Source organism: Schistocerca nitens, chromosome 11 (genome assembly GCF_023898315.1).
Source record: "Schistocerca nitens isolate TAMUIC-IGC-003100 chromosome 11, iqSchNite1.1, whole genome shotgun sequence".
In the NCBI taxonomy this organism is placed as follows: Eukaryota; Metazoa; Arthropoda; class Insecta; order Orthoptera; family Acrididae; genus Schistocerca; species Schistocerca nitens.
Window position 1 is genome coordinate 132,717,555 of NC_064624.1, and position 22,836 is coordinate 132,740,390.

Genomic DNA, 22,836 nt, shown 5'->3' on the forward strand with positions numbered 1-22,836 from the left:
ATGTATGTTGGAAATACGGAACTTTATTTTGAAACAGCATTAATGCAAAATTTATATTATAGTTTGTTTGATCTTGAGAAGCAGAAAATTCCTCCGTGTTATGTTAACTGTACTAATACAGTGTTAATTAGTATAATGTTTGTTACTGGGCCTACTTCAAAGATATTTTATTCCGTACCTGAAAAGTAGCAGTTGCGTCACTATTGGCGATGGCGACATCTGTAATATACTGAGACGGCGTGTTCATCCCGAGAAAGAAAGTCAAAGTTAGTGTTCAATACTTCGTTATTGACCAGAAGAAATGTCGCACATTTACTACCTACATTAGTGTAGTTATGGTGGCTTGCTTAGCCCATGGGCTGTGATGTCTGTGAACGAGGAACAATAAGTGTGATCTGATGTACAGCTCCTTCAGTCTGTAGCATGAGCCATTGGTTCGTACTATTAAGTTCTTCAGATTAAAGCTTCCCCCGGGTATTACATAATTTCGTGAATTGTTGCGTTGGGATGAAAGGAAATGCCGAATTCTGTTGCATTTGCTGCGGCCATTTAGTGTGCTTCGAGCATTCACCTATTCCTACCGCTCTACAGATCGCTAAATCGTGTATTGACAGAAGAACATAGTAATAGGCGTGTTTCAGTGTACTTTCGTAAAAACATTTAGCAACAGGGTTTTGGAGTGTGTAACAAACGAAGTAGGTTCAGTGAGATCTGCTAGTACGTGTATTTTTCACTAAGTGCATTATTCGATATCAGAGAATAGAAGATTCGTCATCAGTGGTACGCACGTCAGAGAAAACGTAAGTCACTTTGTGAGGGAACACGTGTTAAATGTTGGTGTCAATAAAAGATCAGTTGTTTCTCAGTACAGTATGTGAACAGCAGTGTGTGTAGTTTTTTTCCCTGTAGTGAGTTCATAAGAGTTGCAGCACTGCAGTAGTGGGTATAAAACCAAGAAAATGCGGATGAAGAAAGTTTCAAACAAACCGTGCGTTAAAAATGCATATTAAATGTTCTGATGAAAATGTGGTTCACAGTACAAATTCCATACTGCCCTTACCAATACTAATAAGAATAAGATTATAAACCTCATGGGTTACAGTACAGGCCCAAAATAAATTCAGTTCAATATTTATCTATCAAGATTTAAAGAGCCATCTTATCTTTTTTTCCTTCATGAGTAGTATTATAGTAAATGGTTTTATTCAGATTTGGTGAATTAACTTTAGTTTCTCAGTTGTTTTGACTGATCATAATTCTGAAGATATTCATAAAGGGAAAAAAAGGCAAGCTGTCTCCCATAAATCTCGCAATTGGATAGTCTCCCAGCCTGAGATTTAGATATACTGTTACTTTGTTTTGTGATGTTATAACCAGAAAGTTGTGAATCAGTTTTCCCTTTGAACATTTTGTGTCATACCAATTGTTTTATTTACTGTGTAGTTGTCCATTTCCTGTGGCCAGTAGAGGGTTTTAAATTTGAATGTTCTTATGAGAGCCCTCGTTTTTCAGGTAGGCCTATACAAGACTATAGTCCTGGACAATTTGAAAACCATTTCAGTCAAAGAAGAAAAAACAGATGAGATGTGTGCTAAGCCAGACACCATGGTAAGTGACTTCTTGTGTTTCTCACTGCTGTTCATTAATTTCTGTGTGCAGGATGGTGTGTTCGTAAGCGTAATACATGGTATGTTGCTGGATGCATGATAAATTCAGTACAATAGTAATAGGGTTATCTGTTGATTTAATTTTGTAAAATGAATAAATCGCACAATAATCCTGAATCAACTATGTTTTATTGCATACACGGCTGGTTTCACAGCAGTCAAATTTCTATTGTCTAGTGTGTGTGTGTGTGTGTGTGTGTGTGTGTGTGTGTGTGTGTGTGGGAAAAAAAAAAAAAATTAACCATATGATGTTATCTGTACCCCAATGTTGTCATGGAACAAAAATTATGTCAAAAGACTAAAAGAAGGGTGAGGGAACATAAATTCCATAAAATCTGTTTCCTTTGGGGGAGCAATTTTTATGGACTTTGTGCCCTTTTTGCTCGTTTTGAGCTTTTGTTCTTAGACAACATTGGGGTGAAGATGATCTCAGATGGTTAAATGATTTTACTTTTTACGCCAGATGATGGAACTTTGACTGCTCCAAAACCACAATGTGAGCAATAAAGTGTCTGCCCCATAAGAACTCTTTGTGTTGATGTTAAATGTGACATTTCATAACACTACATTAAACTATGGTTTGTGTAGACCTTCACATTGAATAGAGAGGAGAGTTCAATAAATATCCATAAACTAATAATGCACCCCTCAATGGAATTCATGGTATGTTAGCATAGAAAGGGTTTATTCTGATTTGGTATGCTTCTTGTAAATGTCAACTCTTAATGTGCAGCAGAAGAATGGTCCCCCTATGGTGAATATCAGCAATGTAAAGAGATTTATAAATTGAACCAGTGCAGGTAGGGCATTATTAAGTTACATAGAAAATGTGATTTACTTGTTGTTGTTCCCTTCTAATTGAAAATAATTAATTTGGAATTGAGTTTGAAAAGATCACTGGTCTGAGAAGTTAGTTTCATGGCAATCTACATCAAAAGCAGTCTTTGAATACGTAAAGAAGGCTTCGGCACAAGCAACAGCTGTAAAGTACAGTTTCTGATAAATGTCATAAGGAGTTAATTGTTATGCAGTCCAATAGGTGCAAAATGAAGGTCTGTATTGTCAGAAAAGGTGTGACAGTCATGAGATCACACATTGATTATTGAAACTACCAATGAAAATCAGTAGTGAGATGTGCAATCATATGTAACAATTTTTAATGTGATTCTGTAAAAGGCTGACAGTTTGCAAAAAGTAATAACTAGGTGGTGATGGAATTCCTTTATTTTCATACTGAATTTTGGGTGTAACTGATTGCCAGATGACCTACTGAATTAACAACACATTTTTATACTGCAAATTTCAAAATGTATAGATATCTATTAATACGGGTATGTTGTTGTTGTGGTCTTCAGTCCTGAGACTGGTTTGATGCAGCTCTCCATGCTACTCTATCCTGTGCAAGCTTCTTCATCTCCCAGTACCTACTGCAACCTACATCCTTCTGAATCTGCTTAGTGTATTGATCTCTTGGTCTCCCTCTACGATTTTTACCCTACATGCTGCCCTCCAATGCCAAATTTGTGATCCCTTGATGCCTCAAAACATGTCCTACCAACCGATCCCTTCTTCTAGTCAAGTTGTGCCACAAACTTCTCTTCTCCCCAATCCTATTCAATACCTCCTCATTAGTTACGTGATCTACCCACCTTATCTTCAGCATTCTTCTGTAGCACCACATTTCGAAAGCTTCTATTCTCTTCTTGTCCAAACTAGTTATCGTCCATGTCTCACTTCCATACATGGCTACACTCCATACAAATACTTTCAGAAACGACTTCCTGACACCTAAATCTATACTCGATGTTAACAAATTTCTCTTCTTCAGAAACGCTTTCCTTGCCATTGCCAGTCTACATTTTATGTCCTCTCTACTTCGACCATCATCGGTTATTTTACTCCCTAAATAGCAAAACTCCTTTACTACTTTAAGTATCCCATTTCCTAATCTAATTCCCTCAGCATCACCCGACTTAATTTGACTACATTCCATTATCCTCGTTTTGCTTTTGTTGATGTTCATCTTATATCCTCCTTTCAAGACACTGTCCATTCCGTTCAACTGCTCTTCCAAGTCCTTTGCTGTCTCTGACAGAATTACAATGTCATCGGCGAACCTCAAAGTTTTTACTTCTTCTCCATGGATTTTAATACCTACTCCGAATTTTTCTTTTGTTTCCTTTACTGCTTGCTCAATATACAGATTGAATAACATCGGGGAGAGGCTACAACCCTGTCTCACTCCTTTCCCAACCACTGCTTCCCTTTCATGCCCATCGACTCTTATAACTGCCATCTGGTTTCTGTACAAATTGTAAATAGCCTTTCGCTCCCTGTATTTTACCCCTGCCACCTTCAGAATTTGAAATAGAGTATTCCAGTCAACATTGTCAAAAGCTTTCTCTAAGTCTACAAATGCTAGAAACGTAGGTTTGCCTTTTCTTAATCTTTCTTCCAAGATAAGTCGTAAGGTCAGTATTGCCTCACGTGTTCCAACATTTCTACGGAATCCAAACTGATCTTCCCCGAGGTCGGCTTCTATCAGTTTTTCCATTCGTCTGTAAAGAATTCGCGTTAGTATTTTGCAGCTGTGACTTATTAAACTGATAGTTCGGTAATTTTCACATCTGTCAACACCTGATTTCTTTGGTATTGGAATTATTATATTCTTCTTGAAGTCTGTGGGTATTTCGCCTGTCTCATACATCTTGCTCACCAGATGGTAGAGTTTTGTCATGACTGGCTCTCCCGAGGCCATCAGTAGTTCTAGTGGAATGTTGTCTGCTCCCGGGGCCTTGTTTCGACTCAGGTCTTTCAGTGCTCTGTCAAACTCTTCACGCAGTATCTTATCTCCCATTTCGTCTTCATCTACATCCTCTTCCATTTCCATAATATTGTCCACAAGTACATCTCCCTTGTATAAACCCTCTATATACTCCTTCCACCTTTCTGCCTTCCCTTCTTTGCTTAGAACTGGGTTGCCATCTGAGCTCTTGATATTCATACATGTGGTTCTCTTCTCTGCAAAGGTCTCTTTAATTTTCCTGTAGGCAGTATCTATCTTACCCCTAGTGAGACAAGCCTCTACATCCTTACATTTGTCCTCTAGCCATCCCTGCTTAGCCATTTTGCACTTCCTGTCGATTTCATTTTTGAGACGTTTGTATTCCTTTTTGCCTGCTTCATTTACTGCATTTTTATATTTTCTTCTTTCATCAATTAAATTCAATATTTCTTCTGTTACCCAAGGATTTCTATTAGCCCTCGTCTTTTTACCTACTTGATCGTCTGCTGCCTTCACCAGTTCATCCCTCAGAGCCACCCATTCTTCTTCTACTGTATTTATTTCCCCCATTCCTGTCAATTGTTCCCTTATGCTCTCCCTGAAACTCTCTACAACCTCTGGTTCTTTCAGTTTATCCAGGTCCCATCTCCTTAAATTCCCACCTTTTTGCAGTTTCTTCAGTTTCAATCTGCAGTTCATAACCAATAGATTGTGGTCAGAATCCACATCTGCCCCAGGAAATGTCTTACAATTTAAAACCTGGTTCCTAAATCTCTGTCTTACCATTATATAATCTATCTGAAACCTGTCAGTATCTCCAGGCTTCTTCCATGTATACAGCCTCCTTTCATGATTCTTGAACCAAGTGTTAGCTATGATTAAGTTATGCTCTGTGCAAAATTCTACAAGGCGGCTTCCTCTTTCATTCCTTCCCCCCAATCCATATTCACCTACTATGTTTCCTTCTCTCCCTTTTCCTACTGACGAATTCCAGTCACCCATGACTATTAAATTTTCGTCTCCCTTCACTACCTGAATAATTTCTTTTATCTCGTCATACATTTCATCTATTTCTTCATCATCTGCAGAGCTAGTTGGCATATAAACTTGTACTACTGTAGTAGGCATGGGCTTTGTGTCTATCTTGGCCACAATAATGCGTTCACTATGCTGTTTGTAGTAGCTAACCCGCACTCCTATTTTTTTATTCATTATTAAACCTACTCCTGCATTACCCCTATTTGATTTTGTATTTATAACCTGACCAAAAGTCTTGTTCCTCCTGCCACCGAACTTCACTAATTCCCACTATATCTAACTTTAACCTATCCATTTCCCTTTTCAAATTTTCTAACCTACCTGCCCGATTAAGTGATCTGACATTCCACGCTCCGATCCGTAGAACGCCAGTTTTCTTTCTCCTGATAACGACGTCCTCTTGAGTAGTCCCCGCCCGGAGATCCGAATGGGGGACTATTTTACCTCCGGAATATTTTACCCAAGAGGACGCCATCGTCATTTAATCATACAGTAGAGCTGCATGTCCTCGGGAAAAATTACGGCTGTAGTTTCCCCTTGCTTTCAGCCGTTCGCAGTACCAGCACAGCAAGGCCGTTTTGGTTAATGTTACAAGGCCAGATCAGTCAATCATCCAGACTGTTGCCCCTGCAACTACTGAAAAGGCTGCTGCCCCTCTTCAGGATCCACAGGTTTGTCTGGCCTCTCAACAGATACCCCTCCGTTGTGGTTGCACCTACGGTACGGCCATCTGTATCGCTGAGGCACGCAAGCCTCCCCTCCAACGGCAAGGTCCATGGTTCATGGGGGGAATACGGGTATAAAGGTGTGAAAACCAAAATTCATATTTTTTTTACATAAATACATACTGCAATACAATATAATTACAGTGCTATGACAAAGAAGTCTTTAGACTTATAAGACCATGAAGTTGCTTTATTCACATAAAGAAGGAAAAGCTGAGATGACATACACACACATCTAGCGGAAGAATGAATATAGTGGCCCTCATCACTACATAAGTAACCTCACTTATGCTAGATGGGATATGAGTGGTGGCTGTGCAGCCTGCCAATATAGGATAGATGGTAAGCCATTACTTCATACCAAGATTTGTTTCACAATAAGAACAGAACTTTTTACACATTTAAGTTAGGATGTATTTCATGCCAACGTAAATGCAGAATAAAACAATTTAAAACAAGTAGTAAAAGATAAAGAAAGAAAGGTAAAGTAAAAAGATTTAATTACAAAGAAATGAATACCCTTAGTTGCATATGTGTTGTTATATGTCAACAGGGACAGATGAAAATGTGTGCCCCAACCGAGACTCGGAACCCGGGATCTCCTTCTTACATGGCAGACACTCTGTTCATCTGAGCCGCCGAGGACATGGAGGATAGTGCAACTGCACGGACTTACCTCTGGCGCACCTCCCGTGAGACCCACATCCTCAGCTTATTGACCTGCACTATGTTCATAGTGCCCCTGCCCGTTATACTCATTACTCGCGATCTTACTGCCGATTCCCGTAAGAGTTCAGGCACTGTTGCATCTGCACGGAAGAAAATGGTCAAATGTCCAAAACAAAGGCACTATCAATACAGTGTGAGACAATAAGTTGAGAATGTGGGTCTCACGGGAGGCGTGCCAGAGATATGTCGCTGCAGTCGCACTAACCTCTGTGCCCACGGTGGCTCAGATGTAGAGCGTCTACCATGTAAGCAGGAGATCCTGGGTTCAATTCCAGGCTGGGGCACACAATTTCATCTGTCCTAGTTGACGTATGTCAATGCCTGTATGCAGCTAAGGGTATTTATTTCATTGTAATTTCATTCTACCGAGCTGCATGGTCACCGATGGTATCTGTTCTTTCGGACATGTCTGAAAATAATATATATATATAAAAAGATTTTACTTGGGCATACAAAATACTTATTTTGTAACTTGTTTTATTTGACTGTGTGCATCACAAAATGGAAGATCATACATTTGCAACTGTGCAAAATACAGAAGAGAAATTAAGGTAGTAGCTAATCAAAAATGCTGAAAACCATAGTCTGTTACCATTCACTTTTTCATTGATTAGTTAGCACTGGGTTAGTACAGTAATGAGAATAAAATGTTGATTATTCCTCAGTACTTACTACCTCAAAACACTTCAACTTAGAGGCAGTCTTTTCCTAGTTCGTGCAACTGGACTCTTCAATTTCTCCATGATTTCTTCCGCATCTCCCACTAATACAAATCTACTGTTTTCTGTTTTGTGAGGTACACATAGTGAAATAAAACAACCTCCAACCACCATGTATACCAGTCCTGTAACTGGAAAAACATATATTATCAAAGGCAGAGCCACCTGTGAAATGACACATCATAAACTAGCTGTTACATGCACACTACTTGGCTTTTTATATCGGCATGACTACCACCAGGTTATCAGGATGAATGGGGCATAGACAGAGGGTGTATCCTGGCAAACACAATATCCTGTTGCACAGCATGCACTAAAACATGACAGTCATGACCTTGGTGCCTGTTTCACCACACATACTATCTGGATTCTTCCCCCAGACACCAGTCTCTGACATCCACTGGTGGGAACTGGCACTACAACATGTCCTTAGTTCTTGCCACCCACCTGGCCTTTATTTAGATTAATTTCTTCCATCTCAGCATTTCTTCACTACATTTTAGTTTTCTATATCTTTCATTTTCTGATGTGTGTTTTTTTACCACCCCCTCCCACCTCTATCACACACAGCGCCCTTGTTAACTTGTGTATGATGTTTCAGCAGTAATCTGTCTTCCATACTGCCCTATTTTCCACTTTTTAGCTCTCAGGTTTTCAAACCTTGTCCAGTGCAGGTCCCAACAATGTCTTTCCTTCTCATCCCATCTGGTAATTTGCCCCTGATATGGGGTTCCAGGTGACTCCTCTGAACTCTACCCCTTTTCCTAAACCTCACTAGTCTTTTTCCTTCATATCAAGTGAGGTGGCGCTGTGAACTCGCATTCAGGAGGAAGACGGTTCAAACCTGCATCTGGCCATCCTGATTTACGTTTTCCTCGATTTCCTTAAATCGCCTCAGGCAAATTCTAGGATAGTTCCTTTGAAAGGGCATGGCTGACTTCCTTCCCCATCCTTCCGTAATCTGATGGGGCTGGTGACCTCGCTGTTTGGCCTCCTCCCTCCAAATCAACCAACCCATCAATCCTTATCCTCTGTTCCCCTTCAATTCTTCTGCCAGGAGGAGGAGCCAATGGCTCTGAAAGCTTGCATGCATAATAACTTCTATATCTGTGTTCACCCCCCCCCCCCCCCCCCCCGCTGCTTGGTGAGTAGATTTTGTATATATCCAGTTACACTGCAAGGTACTTTGTAACTACAATTTTATGCTAAGGTTAAATATTTTTACTTTACTCTTTTTATTGTTTACTTCATGTCTTCAATATGTTTAATTTCCCTGTATGTTTGCATGAAATATACACTACTTTAAATGTGTAAAAATTTCTGTTATTATTGTAAAATAAATCATGGTAAAAAGTAATGATTTACTTTCCTGTATTGGCAGTTTGCAGCATTGTCACTCACACTCCATCTCGTACAAAGAAGGTTACTTATGTAGTGTTCCCCATTATATTCATTTGTTTGCTAGCTGTCTGTATGTCACTTCAGCATTGCTTTATTTGAATGCAGTAACTTCGTGGTCTTATAAGCTGGAAGGACTTGTCACAGTATTGTAATGTTGGTTTTCAAAACCTTTGTGTCTGTATTAATGCGTTTCTATATATTTTTGCATTGTGTTGTTAATTTAGCAGGCCATCTGATGATGGGCTATACCTGAAATGCATTATGAAATATTTTAAGAAATATATTATAAACCATCGATTATTCACAAGTTTGTTCATAACCAACTCCTAAATTCACTTCACATTGTTGTAAATAATATTACAGAAAATTGAAGCCCTTCTTCGTGTGAATTGTGAAGCCTCATTTGCATATGACTTGAAATTTGACAAAATGCAGCCATTTGGAGTGTGGTCAGCTATTGGCTGGCAAACTAACTCGTGGGCCCAATAATGTAACTGTTGCAATGACGTTATTCCTGTACTTGAATTTTAATAAATGTAAATGTGCTTCAGTATAGATTTTAAAAAGTGAGGTATCAGTTTGGGATTACTTTTGCCAGTAATTTCACAAATGTAATCCACACTCAGCTATGTGGAAAAAATTTAGGAGAATAAGTAAATATAACAAATATTGATAGGGTGGCTAAATCATAATGACAATTGTGACAGACTGATCTGTGCCATAGCCCAAGGCATATATTGGGTTGTAAGGTGCCTCCTTGGTGGTAAGTTGGCAAAGGCACTGAATATTAATTAATTCTTCTTTGTTGTTACATACTGATCTACAGCATAGCCGAATGTATAGGTTACTTTGAGAAGTGACAGTTTGATTGTGAGTTGGCAAATCCAACAGATGGTATGTCATGAGAATAATGACAGTTAATTCTTATTTTGGTATTTATTTTATGCCAATTTAGTTTTTGGTATGAGGTACTTATTCACCATTTTCATATCGTTATGAGTTAATTCAGATTACCAGGTTCAACATTTGCTTGAAAATACCATTTAAAATATGATTATAACACTGATAGCTTAAAATAAGTCTTTTTTAAATTAATTGAAAATTTTAAAGTTCTAAAATCAAAGGTAAGGAGTTCTGTTGAACACTGCTTAACCTTGGAGTTGAACCTCAGAAAATGGTGAGACACCATGAGATATCTTCCTTCACTTCATGCGCTACTTCAATTACAGGTCTCAATGTTTTTCATTAAAAGCTGCTGAAGTATATTGAAAGTTATTTCTCAGTTTGTGTAGGTTTTGTGTAGTAAACAGATGCATTTGAGCATTCTCATTGCTGTTCTGGCATGGTTCCCATGACCTTTGACAGTTTCCATTTACAAACTATAATACTTAATACATAATTGGCAGTTCCCATTCTTCAAAAATTATTATTATAATATTATACAAGATTAATGAATACAAATTTCACGTAACAGCAGCATATTGTTGTGTTCCTCTTACCTCGTGCTAAGACACTAAGGGGCAGCCACCGTGCATACACTGCAGTGCTACATCGTGGTCTCCAGCATTTCCATCAACCGTTGTTATCTCCATTCAAAAATTTTGTTGGTGCACCAATGATCTGTAATCTCAACAGACCTGTCTGTCAGTGTTTCATTTCTCCCAGTTGTAGCTCTTAATTCATAATTAGCTTCCTTCTGGCTTGTTATAATTCTGATACTGTTGTCTAAATAATGCATTTCCATGGCTATGTCATCATTTGAGGTCAGCTTGTAAAATCCATAGCATAGGACAGAGTCGACAATTAAGTCACACAATCTTTCCCTATTGTTGTTATAAAAGGTTCTTGTTACACCAAAAATAAATCCATACACCCTATTACTTTTGTGTTTCGTTGTATTGTGTGTTCTCTACTACCTGATCCACTTTTGTCGTTATGTGCCCTGTAGATGATTAAATTGTTGGACCTATCTCACAGCCACTCTGTATTTGGCATGTAATTCAAATCTAGTGCCACTGTTCACTACCAGATACTCAGTTTTTGTTAGAATCCTCTGTAGTTCTCATTTGTTCTATTTCTGATATATACCTAAAACCTAAAATGCATGGATTTGGAAGATAATATGCATCTTTAGCTAATAGCCTGGTTGCCAGAAGAACTTAACGAAAACACCTCTACATCACATTCCTCCACAGCTGTCCCCTTTTGGTGACTTAAATAGGTTTTCATAACACTTACTTTATTTTAATTTGTACCTTTATATCTCTGCATATTTCAGTAGTAGTGTGTAAAAGATGGAACTATAGATATATCTTTGAGAACCTCTGACAATTTTGTTCTAGGAACTGTCGTAAGCTTTAACTGAAATGCAAAGCCCATGTATAACTCCTTTCCTATTGCTATGGAGTTCTCCATTAGCTGTTGTAAAACAAAGAGGTTTCTGTACAGGATATGTTCTGCCTAAACCTACTTTAGTTTTCCCAGTATGGTGGGCAACACTGTCTTACTCTCATCTCCATAATTTTGCAAAATATATTGCTCATTGTAAAGTTCGCACTAGTGCCTCTTAGGAAATAGTGTCTCTTCCATTCCTCTCCTTCAAAATAGAAATAGTCAATTGATAACACTATCTCATAAAATGCGTTTTCCTTTTTATTATTTCATGTCCTTCAGCTTTCAGTAGTACTTCTACAATAATGTTTTCAGAATCAGAAGAGAATATAATCATGTATTCAGGGTGTATACGACCTGGGAAATCCGGGAAAAACCTGGGAATTTTTTCATCCGGGAGAAAACTGGGAAAAACCCGGGAATTTTTCATTGTTTTAGCTTTCAGTTAAATTTTTGCAATTTTGACTAGTAAGAACTGATTCTCTAGCAAAGAATGTCACTGTATCCTGCTACTGGATAATGATACTGCAGCAATAAAATATAAAAGAGAGAAAAAAATAAAACTTTAGCGGCAAAGGAAATGCACAATTTACAACAACAAAACACCGTGCACGCACAAGAATCTGCAAATAGGAAAAATATGTCAAAGGGTATAGGGCAAAGACTATGTAATTCTTCGTAACAATAAACTGCTTGCTGTGGGAATGATGTCACAACTGTTCACATTAGGCTCGTTTGACCATTTGCCAACGGACTGATGCGCATGCGTAGTTGACTCTCGTATGACCAATAACTTCTCCCGCTTTCCGCTACTTGAAGTGTGGCTGTCAGCTGTACGGGCAGTAACAGCAGACGAGAAAAAATTTTCCCGCGCACCCCCTAGCTGCCAGATTTCTGCGTGTGCAGATTTGTCATAGTTGTAGTGGGGAGAGGGTTAGTCTCCACGTGACCCATATTTGCGTTAAATGACATTTAGTGATTTCGCCGCTTCTCTTGGTTTACAGCTCCCACGTCAAATGAAAACAAAACGGACTTCTGTGGCTGGGAGCTATCAAGTGAATGAAAATACATTCACATAATTACGGAGGGCAAAAATATTTTATTAGTTTCAGTTTTCTGATTTAATTTTATTTCCAAGTTATTAGCAGTCAAGCATTAATCGCCTTGCAGAACAGTGAAGTTACTTTTTCAAGTTTGCTAAAGAAATTAGGCTTCATTAATCTTTCTGCTGAGGCAACCATTTTATTTGAAACAAAGTGTTTCATTCCACAGTATTGGCTAGTTCCAACTGTTCACTGAATTTCAAGAGCATGTTATCATTTTCTGCCATGTATGTCATTATGCCATAATAAAGAACCAAAAATGAGAATGTAGAGTATCAGATGGGACCTACTTCATTGTGAATCTGGAAAAAAACCAATGTGCACATCAAGCCGAATTATGCATTTTAGTATGGTTTACGAAATTACGATGCCCTTGGGAGTATCCTCTGATGCCCTGTTTCTTTTATGGTGTAATGTAAGCTCTCTTAGTGCTTTATACATAGGAACATGCGGGCTTCCTACACCACTGCAGCTGTGCACGCACAATAATGCCTGTTTTCTGGGGCTCACTGGCAACTAGTAAATCGAACCTATGTCTAACAGTCTCCGGATAGTATTGCGAACGGTGGTTCGAAATTGTGGTGTCACCGCCAGACACCACACTTGCTAGGTGGTAGCTTTAAATCGGCCGTGGTCCATTAGTACATGTCGGACCCGCGTGTCGCCACTGTCAGTGATCGCAGACCCAGCGCCACCACACGGCAGGTCTCGAGAGACTGACTAGCACTCGCCCCAGTTGTACGACGACTTTGTTAGCGACCACACTGACGAAGCCTTTCTCTCATTTGCCGAGAGACAGTTAGAATAGCCTTCAGCTAAGTCCATGGCTACGACCTAGCAAGGTGCCATTAACCATTTCAAGATAGTCTCACTTGTATCATCAAGAATGCTGTATATAAATGATGGATTAAAGTTAAGTATTATAGCAGCTACGTACTTTTCTTTATAGCATTCATTACATATCCTGTTTCAGACCTCTCTCTAGCCTACGTGAGATTAACGCGTGCCTTTCGGCTACTATCGTGTGGCGTAGCTGTCTTGTTACGCCACAACAGAAATGTGTTACTTTCAAAGTAAATTTCTTTTTATGCAAGATGAATTATGTTACGTGTGAGAAAGTGAGATGAATTTCTAAATCACAGAGCATTTAAAACTGAAGACTTTGAGGACCAGCCACTTACAAGAATGTTTAGCCCAGACATTTATGTCATAATATTAAATTTCCTGGCACGTTTGTGTGATGTATGTTCAAGTATAACACACGCAAAAAAGATCAATATTACATGTGAAAGCTTAGCTTCTATTGTAGCTTGTTAATCGTAGAGACTAATATTATATGTGAAAGCTTAGCTTTTCTTGTAGCTATAATATGTATATTAATATAAACCTCTAACTTTTCACCTCTGTGTATTTGCGCTACGTAACCAGTGATCTTGCTATTGGCTGACTGTAACATTTGTCCTATGCTCTGAATATCTGCTGTCATCAGCTGCCAAGATCATGTGGCATGAGATATGATTGGCACACAGAAGGACATCGCAACCTCAGTTTCAACGCTCGGGAAACTAACGTGCTGTGGTTGGTGCAATTTGAATTAAGACTTTCATAATACGAAAATATGCAGCGTGTATGTTGCTGCAAATCAAAGGTCCATCCAAAACTTATTTTTTTCCCTTCACTAAAAGTCTCTCTCTATTTCTCCCCCCACGCCCCCCTCCCCCCTCCCCCGGGAAGTTCTACGCGAGTGTGTATAACATTAACCATTCAAAGTATTGATAAGTTTTACAGTTCCGAGGGAAAATCTACGGAAACCCTGCTGTCACTTAGCACGGAAAAAGTGTATTTTCACCTGGGAAAAAGCATATTTTTTAAAATTGGATATCCGGGGAAAATCCGGGCATTTTTTCCTTGTCCCCGTATACACCCTGTGTATTTTTTTGTCTTGAGAAACTTTTTGCCTTTAGAAGAATTCCATTAGGTAGTCTTTAAGCCAATATGTATCCCTACTGTCCCTTACAGACTAGACCCAAAAATTTCCTCTGTCACTTTGTATCTCATATTTACCATTCTGAATGAAAATAACCCATGATTACTGTCTGCGTTGGCTCGCAAAAAATAGGAAGTTTGTTTTTACAATTTTAATACTTTCTTCCACTGTCATTCAAACATTTCATCACCATGTACTTTCCATCTATGTTGCCATTCCATTTGGAAACTTCTTGTGTGTTCCGTTTTTAATTTAGTTTTCTTAATGCTTGGCAGAGGTTTTCTTTCAAATGAGTCTGAAAACCTGGTCTACTAGATTAAGGTTTTAGTGTGCATCCTCAACTGTTGTACAATGGAATGAGATAGGAAGTCTAGCTGCCAGGTATCTAGAAAGTAAAACTTTTTGGTGTGTGCCCAGTACAAAATAACATTAAACAACATGAAATTACATTTTATGCTTCGTTGTGTAATCGTTATGTTCATTTACATACATTACACCATAGTAGCATGTCACAGTTTTCATTAAAAATGTTTGAAATGTCTTACATGCTCCTGCTACAGATTTTCTGCTGGCAAATGAATTGTTTATGTATTAATATTCTCACACAGTTGAACTGCATGGTGTATTAAATGTTAATAACAACCACCACAACCATGTTTCAAGTACATTCGTTACACCAAAACCAGTTTCATTGTAAATGAGTATCTCCAGGTGGCATTGAAAATATGCCAATAGTGTTCTGAACTAATTTTGGCAAACTGGCAGAAATTTACTGATGTGACTGAAAAACGTGTATTCACCATGTAATCCAGTCAGAGAAGGAAAATGAGGGGAACAAAATTGTGTAGTCACAAATTTTTGCACATTACTAGGAACGAGTGTCGTGAAAATCCTGTCCAGTGATGTGTGCATTGGAGTGGGGGAGGGGTTGTTTAAAGGTTAATTTTTTTATAATTGGTTGGATAACTTGAACAGTGCAGCTTGCAGCAAAAATGTTTACCAGTACAAATTTAAAATTTGCTACCAAAAAGGTTTTATTCATTTTTCTCCAGGACTAATAGTTTGTGTTGCAGGGTTTAGAAAAATTGCAACATTATGAAAATTATTGTTCTAAAGACGTAAAATTCACGTTTAACTTGAAATGAAAGGAGTTAAAAACAAATGTTAAATGTGTGTACCACATCTAAGAACAGTAGTCATATTTATGGATAAATTGTGTTCCATGTGTGTTACAGTGTGGAGGTGGGAAGAATATGTGGTAGAAGTGCATGGGAAGCAAGGTTGCTGCATTGTGTTCATGCGCTTTCCTTCTTCATCAGTATGTAAGCTGAAAGTCGAGCAAGTGATTACCCACCTTAACCCGTTGCATCACAAGAAGCAAGTACAGGGGATTTCACAATGTTATATGGGACTTACGAAACACTTGTGATGCTTCGTACAGACATACTTGGGTGATGTTGATGCTACATGTAAAATTGGATTCATGTTACTGTTAATATTAATTCAAGTAACACATTTGGACAGAATCATCACGGCTGATGCACTCCCAAAAATCTGAATAGGTGCAGAGGCTTTTTGTGTCTCTACAACAGAATGAGATCAGCTAGGTGTTACAGAATTTAAGTTATTGTATCATAATGATGTTTTTAAGGAACATCTTGTTCTCATTTGTGCGATACAAAAGCTGTTCACAGATTGCGAGGCGGAGGTCTTCCTGGTCTCGACTCATGAGCCGTGGGGCGAACTTGGCAGCAACACGATGCATCTCAAAATGCTGTGTCAGTGTTTCGTGACATGATCCTACCGAAATGTTACATTCTTCTGCAATCTCTCGGACAGTAGGTCTTGATTGGCACACACAGTTTTGCTGAATTTCCTGATAGGAGCGTCGTCAGCAGGCTTTGAAGGGCGTCCTGAACGAGGGTCATCTTTAGCTACTGTCCGGCGAGTTTTAAACTGTGTGAACTACTTGTAACATCAAGTATGGCTTAAGCACGCGTCACTGTGCGTTTTCTGCATCATTTGATGTGTATCTGTAAAGGTTTTCTTGAGTTTCACGCAAAATTTAAAGCAGACACGTGGCTCCTCTGAACTCTACTACCTCGAAATTTGCAAAGTATGTGACACAACATTCTACTCAATACAGCACTGAACAGTAACTAAAGTGCGCATCATATATCTTGGCGACCGAGTTTAGGTTCGTTCTGCGCATCTGACGTCACAAAACACAGTCAGCCAATGAACAGAGAACGACGTTGCCAGATCTCGACTGCAGTGCAGAGCACGGACGAGTGTCTTCAGTTTTAGAAACGTTCCGTCATAAATAGAGTAATAGAACAAAAGCAATGTCTTGATAGCAGACTTTCTTTTATAGAAAGTTTGGAAAAAGCATTCTTTATACCAATTGCTTCATATTCTATTAATTAAACCAAACAAGCAATAAGACTCCTAATTCAGGCGATAGCAAGGAAAGGTGTTTGTTTCAATCTCACGAACTGCTTTTTCGCAATAAAGAACAGCGGTAATTGTTTATTTCCTATTGTACTTCGACGAAGCGTGAGTAATTCATAGTCATACCAACAGTGTTTATAAGTAGTTGCGTGAGGTGTTAGACTCCTTATGGAGTTAAACTATTCGATGAGCTGAGGTAGCGGAACGGTGAAGGTGTTGGGCTGCCAAGTGAAAGGTTATGAGTTCAAACCTTGTGCGGTGCGTAAAATTTTCTTTATTTAAAAACAATAGTGGAGTGCCTTACTTCACGAATTTTATTCGTTTGAATGAAATTTCTAGTGCTTTGCCTCTTCATTAACTTTTTCGCTGCTGCAGACACGTGCTCCTCGCATTCCGCGCTGTGTGTGATTTTGTCATCACTGCACTTCTCGCCTGTGCAGACACATGGTGTTCCCACTGCTTTGACACACTTATCATTCGATTTCACAAAAACTATTTGGCTAAAAAATTTGATTTTTACACGTCTTCTTGACTGATACCTTCCCCCCATAAATGACATAATTTTGTTTTGTTGTGCAGCATTAAATGTAGTAAACCATTGCACGAAATTTTGAAGAGTTTACAGAGGTAAAAGTCCATAGCGTATACTTTCCGTATGGTCGATTTTAGTTGCCACAATGTTGAGAATGAAATGTGGACAAGATACCTAAATTTCATATAATATTTACTGTATAACAATATCACATTTAATTTAAGTACCACATAGGTGTCGTATGTAATATTGAGAAATATTCCGTCTTTCGCGACTGTAATAAAAGTTTTATTTACACACGGTGCGTTTGGCTTTATTTTAAAGCACTTCCATCGGTGAAAGGTATGGCACATACACAATGGTATTCATGTTCTATTTCTTGTTTTTGTTCCACAGTCGCAGTTTTACCAATGGTATTGAAATACATCCCTCTTCTGCAACTGTAATAAGCGACTTATTTAGACCAGACGCGTGTCTCTCTTTTGAAGCATCATAAGAGGACTGTATTTTGTGTCCTCCATTGCCAAGTCACATTTCGTAGTTTTGTGCTGCGGTAGCACAATATTCAACGTTTGTGTTGGCTCATCAGTGTTTTAGCAAATAAATGCTGTTTGTGTGTGCCACACACAAAATTATATTTGACATAGCTCTGAGCACTTCACTGACAGACGGTATATTCAAGTCCTAATGTTTTTGTAAGTTCACAATTTTGTTTAATGTATTTTGTCTACTTCCTTTTGATTGATTGAAGTGCTTTAAAATAAAGCCAAACGTGCCCAGTGTAAGTAAAACTTTTGTTACAGTCGCGAAAGGTGGAATATTAAACGAAATATATATGTATCTTGTCCACATTTCATTCTCAACATTGTGGCAACTAAAATCGACCATCCGGAAAGTATACTCTATGGACTTTACCTCTGCAAACTCTTCAAAATTTCGTGCAATGGTTTACTATATTTAATGCTGCATAATAACTGCGTTGACATCGAAACAAAATTGTCATTTATGGGGGGAAGGTATCAGTCAAGAAGATAGGTAAAAATCTAATTTTTGAGCCAAATAGTTTTTGTGGAATCGAATGATAGTGTCAAAGCAGTTGGAACACAATGTGTCTGCACAGGCGAGCAGTGCAGTGACAAAATCGCCCACAGCGTGGAATGCAGGGAGCACGTCTTTGTAGCAGCGAAAGGGTTAATGCGGCCGTGGTGGCTTTACTTCATGAACTGCGCGCTCCCCCCTAAACGTAAGCTTGCGAACTATGCTATACTATGGCGCTGCTTCTCTTGGCGCGTGCATCATGTGCAACTGGCAACGCAGCAATCTCCCACGTCTAGGCGGGCATGCGCGAGCCACCAAGATAAAAGAATTGAACTATAGCAGACATACATCAACAAACCTTCTGGCAGTTACACATTAAACACTGGGAGTTACGCATTAAACACAGTGTGTGCAGAGATGCCAACCACATTTCGCTCCAACACACTATTAGCGGGAAATTACGAATGTTCTGCAGTATTCTGAACAGACCTCCTATTTCGTAATAATATAAAATCTGTAGGACACTACTTAAGAATAAGGCAGCATTTCAAGGTGCAGCTTTAAGGCTACCTACTTCATCTTTGAAAACATCACATGATATCAGCATTCTCAAACGGTGACAGCTATATGAAATGTGTCTGAGAAAATATTAAGTTCTTCCTTATACTTGAAATTATTATACACATTCCTGAAAAAAATATATAGTTCCATCTTTCAGGGTGGGTGTACCTCAGAATCTTTAAAAGGGCTGGACCTAGTTTGAGATATTTCAGTTACTCTCCATTGGTGGAACAACAGATAAATTGCTTTATGTGCGGCATCACAGATTCCACTTACATTGCACTCTGTATGTTTCAGAAGTGACTGTAATGGCAGAGATGAAAGCTGAGAGAGGGAGTTTTGTGAGCGACCTGCGCATGCTGCTGGAAGCTTAAAATGGCGCAGACGTGACTCTGGCGCCCAGGGGCTCGGAGCAGTCAGCACAGTCACATCTTGGCAGGGAGGAGCCCCGTCTTCGACGCCATGTTGTGTTTCTTGCATGTCACTTCACAACATAGCTGCGAACACGGGGCTTCTTGCTGGCATGTCGCAGATTGAGATGCAAGAAGCATGCAGCCACTTAGCAGAGGTAACTGACATAAGAGAAGCTCCCTTACAGCAGTTGTGAAACAGTCCCTAACTCTACCGTAGCCTGCATTATAGTCAAGCAACACTGTGGACTGAACTGTCCAAAATAACAGCAAGTGTGTTACATTGGGATATGGAGTATCTTGCGTGGATTATTTTGCCATCTCTTGACCCTGAATATTTATAAAAGAACCAACTCGCGATAATAAAAAACTACACATCTTTCATTAATTGCAGCTAAAGGATAATTTGAAACATAATACAAAAACTAAATATCATAATGTCAATCAGATTCATTTAGGACTAATAATTCTTTTTCATATTTCCCTTTGTGATATCATACACCGAAGAGCCAAAGAAATTGGTACACCTGCTTAATATCTTTTAGGGCTCTCAAGAGCATGCAAATGCGCTGCAGCATGACATGGCGTGGACTACACTAACATCTGTAGTAGTGCTCGACAGAACTGACACCACGAATGTTGCACGGCTGTCCATAAGAGTGTAAGGGGTGGAAATCTCTTCTGAACAGCACGTTGCAAGGCATCCCAGATACGCTCAGTGTTCATCTCTGAGAAGTTTGATGGCCAGCAGAAGTGTTTAAACTCGGAAGAGTGTTCCTGGAGCCACTCTAGCAATTCTGTTTGTGTGGGGTGTCACATTGTCCTGATGGAACTGCTAAAGTCTATCGGAATGCACAATAGACACAAATGGATGCAGGTAATCAGACAGGATGCTTACTTACATGTCACCTGTTATAATTGATGCACCGGGGGCCCCATATCACTTCAACTGCATATGCCCCACACCATTAGAGAGCTTCCATCAGCTTGAACAGTCCCCTGCTGACATGCAGGGTCCATGGTTTCATGTCTCCATACACGTCCATCAGATCGATAAGACTTGAAACGTCCAACTAGGCAATGTGTTTCAAGTCATAAACAGTCTGTCAGTGTTGTCAGGCCCAGGCGAGCGTGAAGCTTTGTTGAGGGCCCAGCATTGAAATCTGCAGCAATTTGTGGAAGGGTTACACCTCAGTCACCTTGAATGATCCTCTCCAGTTGTCTTTGGTCCCATTCTTGCAGTATCTTATTCCAGCCACAGAGATTTGATGTTTTACCGAATCCCTGATATTCACAGTATACACATGAAATGGTCTTTTGGGAAAATCCCCGATTCGTCTCGGAGACGCTGTCCCAACGGTCGTCACCCGACTATAACACCATGTTCAAACTCACTTAAATCTTGATAACCTGCCATTGTAGCAGCAGTAACAGATCTAACAACTGCACCAGACACTTGTTGCCTTAAATAGGCGTTGCTGACTGTAGCGTCGTAATCTACCTGTTTACATATCTCTGTATTTGAATACACATGCCTATTCAAGTTTCTTTGGTGCTTCAGTGTACATCTAGCAACAGCCAAATCCAAAAGCGTCAATGGAGAGCTTACTAAGAGTGTAGTTCTCCTGCTCGTCAACAAACAAAATTACTCAGATGTGCTGTAATATGTTAATTTGTCTTTAAGTTTAATTGATGTTGGTCAACTTCACCATGAGGAAAGTAAAGTTGCCCGGTCATTGCAAGAGCGAAGCTGTGTGCAGGTGTAGATATACCTGCAGTTGCAGGGAGTGAGAAATGTTTTTTGTGCTGCCAACTCATAGGCATGTATGCCTCATACAGATCAGCTGCTATTGTATAAATTTGAAATGGAAGTAACATGACTTCGCCATTGTGCATTACAGAGGCTGTCCCCTTCAAATGTGATACATACTTGTAGCAAGGAATATGAAATAAAATTGACACTATTCCGATACATTATTCTGTTTTCTTTTTTTTTTTTTTTAATCTTTATTATCTGTATATGCAATATCATGTTGTCTGCATGCATCATCTAGACGATTTATTCCTTGAACGCCTTCAGCTAATCTTTTTTCTGATTTTGTTCCTGGACCACAACAATTATGACCAGAGGTATGCATTTTGAATGGTAATTTATTAATTAAAGTATTAACTAATACTTTTCCATATTATACATTTTCCTAAAATGTATGTGACAAGTTACTCAAAAATGTAATCAAATATGGAATTCCTTTTGGGTTGTTGATAATAAAAACACTAAATCTAATTCTTAACATTTGTGTTATTCCCACAAATAACTGGTGACCTATCAATTAAATCTCTAACATCATTCATCCAAACATAATCAGTTGGTTTTACTGTATATTTTTTAAATTAAATGTTCACCTAGTTTTTCATTTTCTTATGAAGACTCTATATTTGATTGTAATCGTCTTAAATTTGGAAAGTGGTCATGAACACTTTATTGTATCAGCTCACTATATTTAAAAGCTTTACTTAATTTCATTTTATTTGTATTCCTTTCAGAATATAATGGTCTTCAATGGTACAAAATATCTGCATAATATGATAAATGAACACAATCAAACTTTTTACCCATATCATGTATGGCAAAGTGTTCTTTAATTAACAGATTCATTAATGATATAGTAGAAGTAAAATGATATTCAAGATAACGCGTTTGCTTGCGTAGTCATCCTGCACAGCCAGCACAGAAATATTTGTTTTGTAAATAACAAACGCCTACTCTAGCTGCATTGTATTTTCTCTCTCCCGGGTGCATTTCACAGCATGTGACTAGATGGCAGAAAGCGCAGATACCAACTGAAAATGCGAAGCACTGTGACCAATCATTTCTGTACATAAAAAGAGAACTGTTTTATAATATACTAACGATGCATACCAAAACAAAACTGTATGATTATAGATTCCACTGATGACAAAGTGTAAAAGGTGAAATGCATCTGGAAGAAATAAAATGCAGTGCAGCAAGAGGAGTCTTTTTATTTATGAAGCAGACATTCATGAAGTTTAATAACAATTTGTAATCGTGCCTCATATTCTAAAAGGCATTTAAATATGAGTACAATTACTGTTATTAATCAGTCACCTGCTCACACAAATAACGCAACAACATTTCATGGGATGTCAGTGTCACAACTTAGGGATCACTAAGGGTGGCAGCAATCTGAAACAGAGAACAGTTGACATGAAGTGTTTCAAACGGTGCTGACTCGGGGGGCTGCAGCTGACTTACCACGCTCTTACTATAACTAGTATGT

The 22,836-nt window shown here is 38.8% G+C and overlaps 1 protein-coding gene and 1 long non-coding RNA gene across 7 annotated transcripts in view; one reads left to right on the plus strand and one right to left on the minus strand.

Moving 5' to 3' along the window:
- Window positions 1-22,836, minus strand: part of LOC126213048 (uncharacterized) — a 372,240-nt gene that overhangs the window by 39,706 nt on the left and 309,698 nt on the right. The window contains exon 3 of one of the 4 annotated variants that reach the window (XR_007541052.1): window positions 7,675-7,794. The exons of the other annotated variants lie outside the window; for them this stretch is intronic. The gene's annotated coding sequence lies outside the window, so the exon portion shown is untranslated. Of the gene's footprint in view, window positions 1-7,674; window positions 7,795-22,836 lie in introns of those variants that run through there. 4 annotated transcript variants of the gene reach the window in all.
- Window positions 199-21,753, plus strand: LOC126213049 (uncharacterized). 3 transcript variants are annotated; one of them, XR_007541057.1, is made up of 3 exons: window positions 199-266; window positions 1,513-1,608; window positions 19,425-21,753. It is a non-coding gene; the product is annotated as an uncharacterized LOC126213049 (long non-coding RNA). The 3 variants fall into 3 exon arrangements; XR_007541055.1 differs by having other exon boundaries at window positions 226-800; XR_007541056.1 differs by having other exon boundaries at window positions 226-434.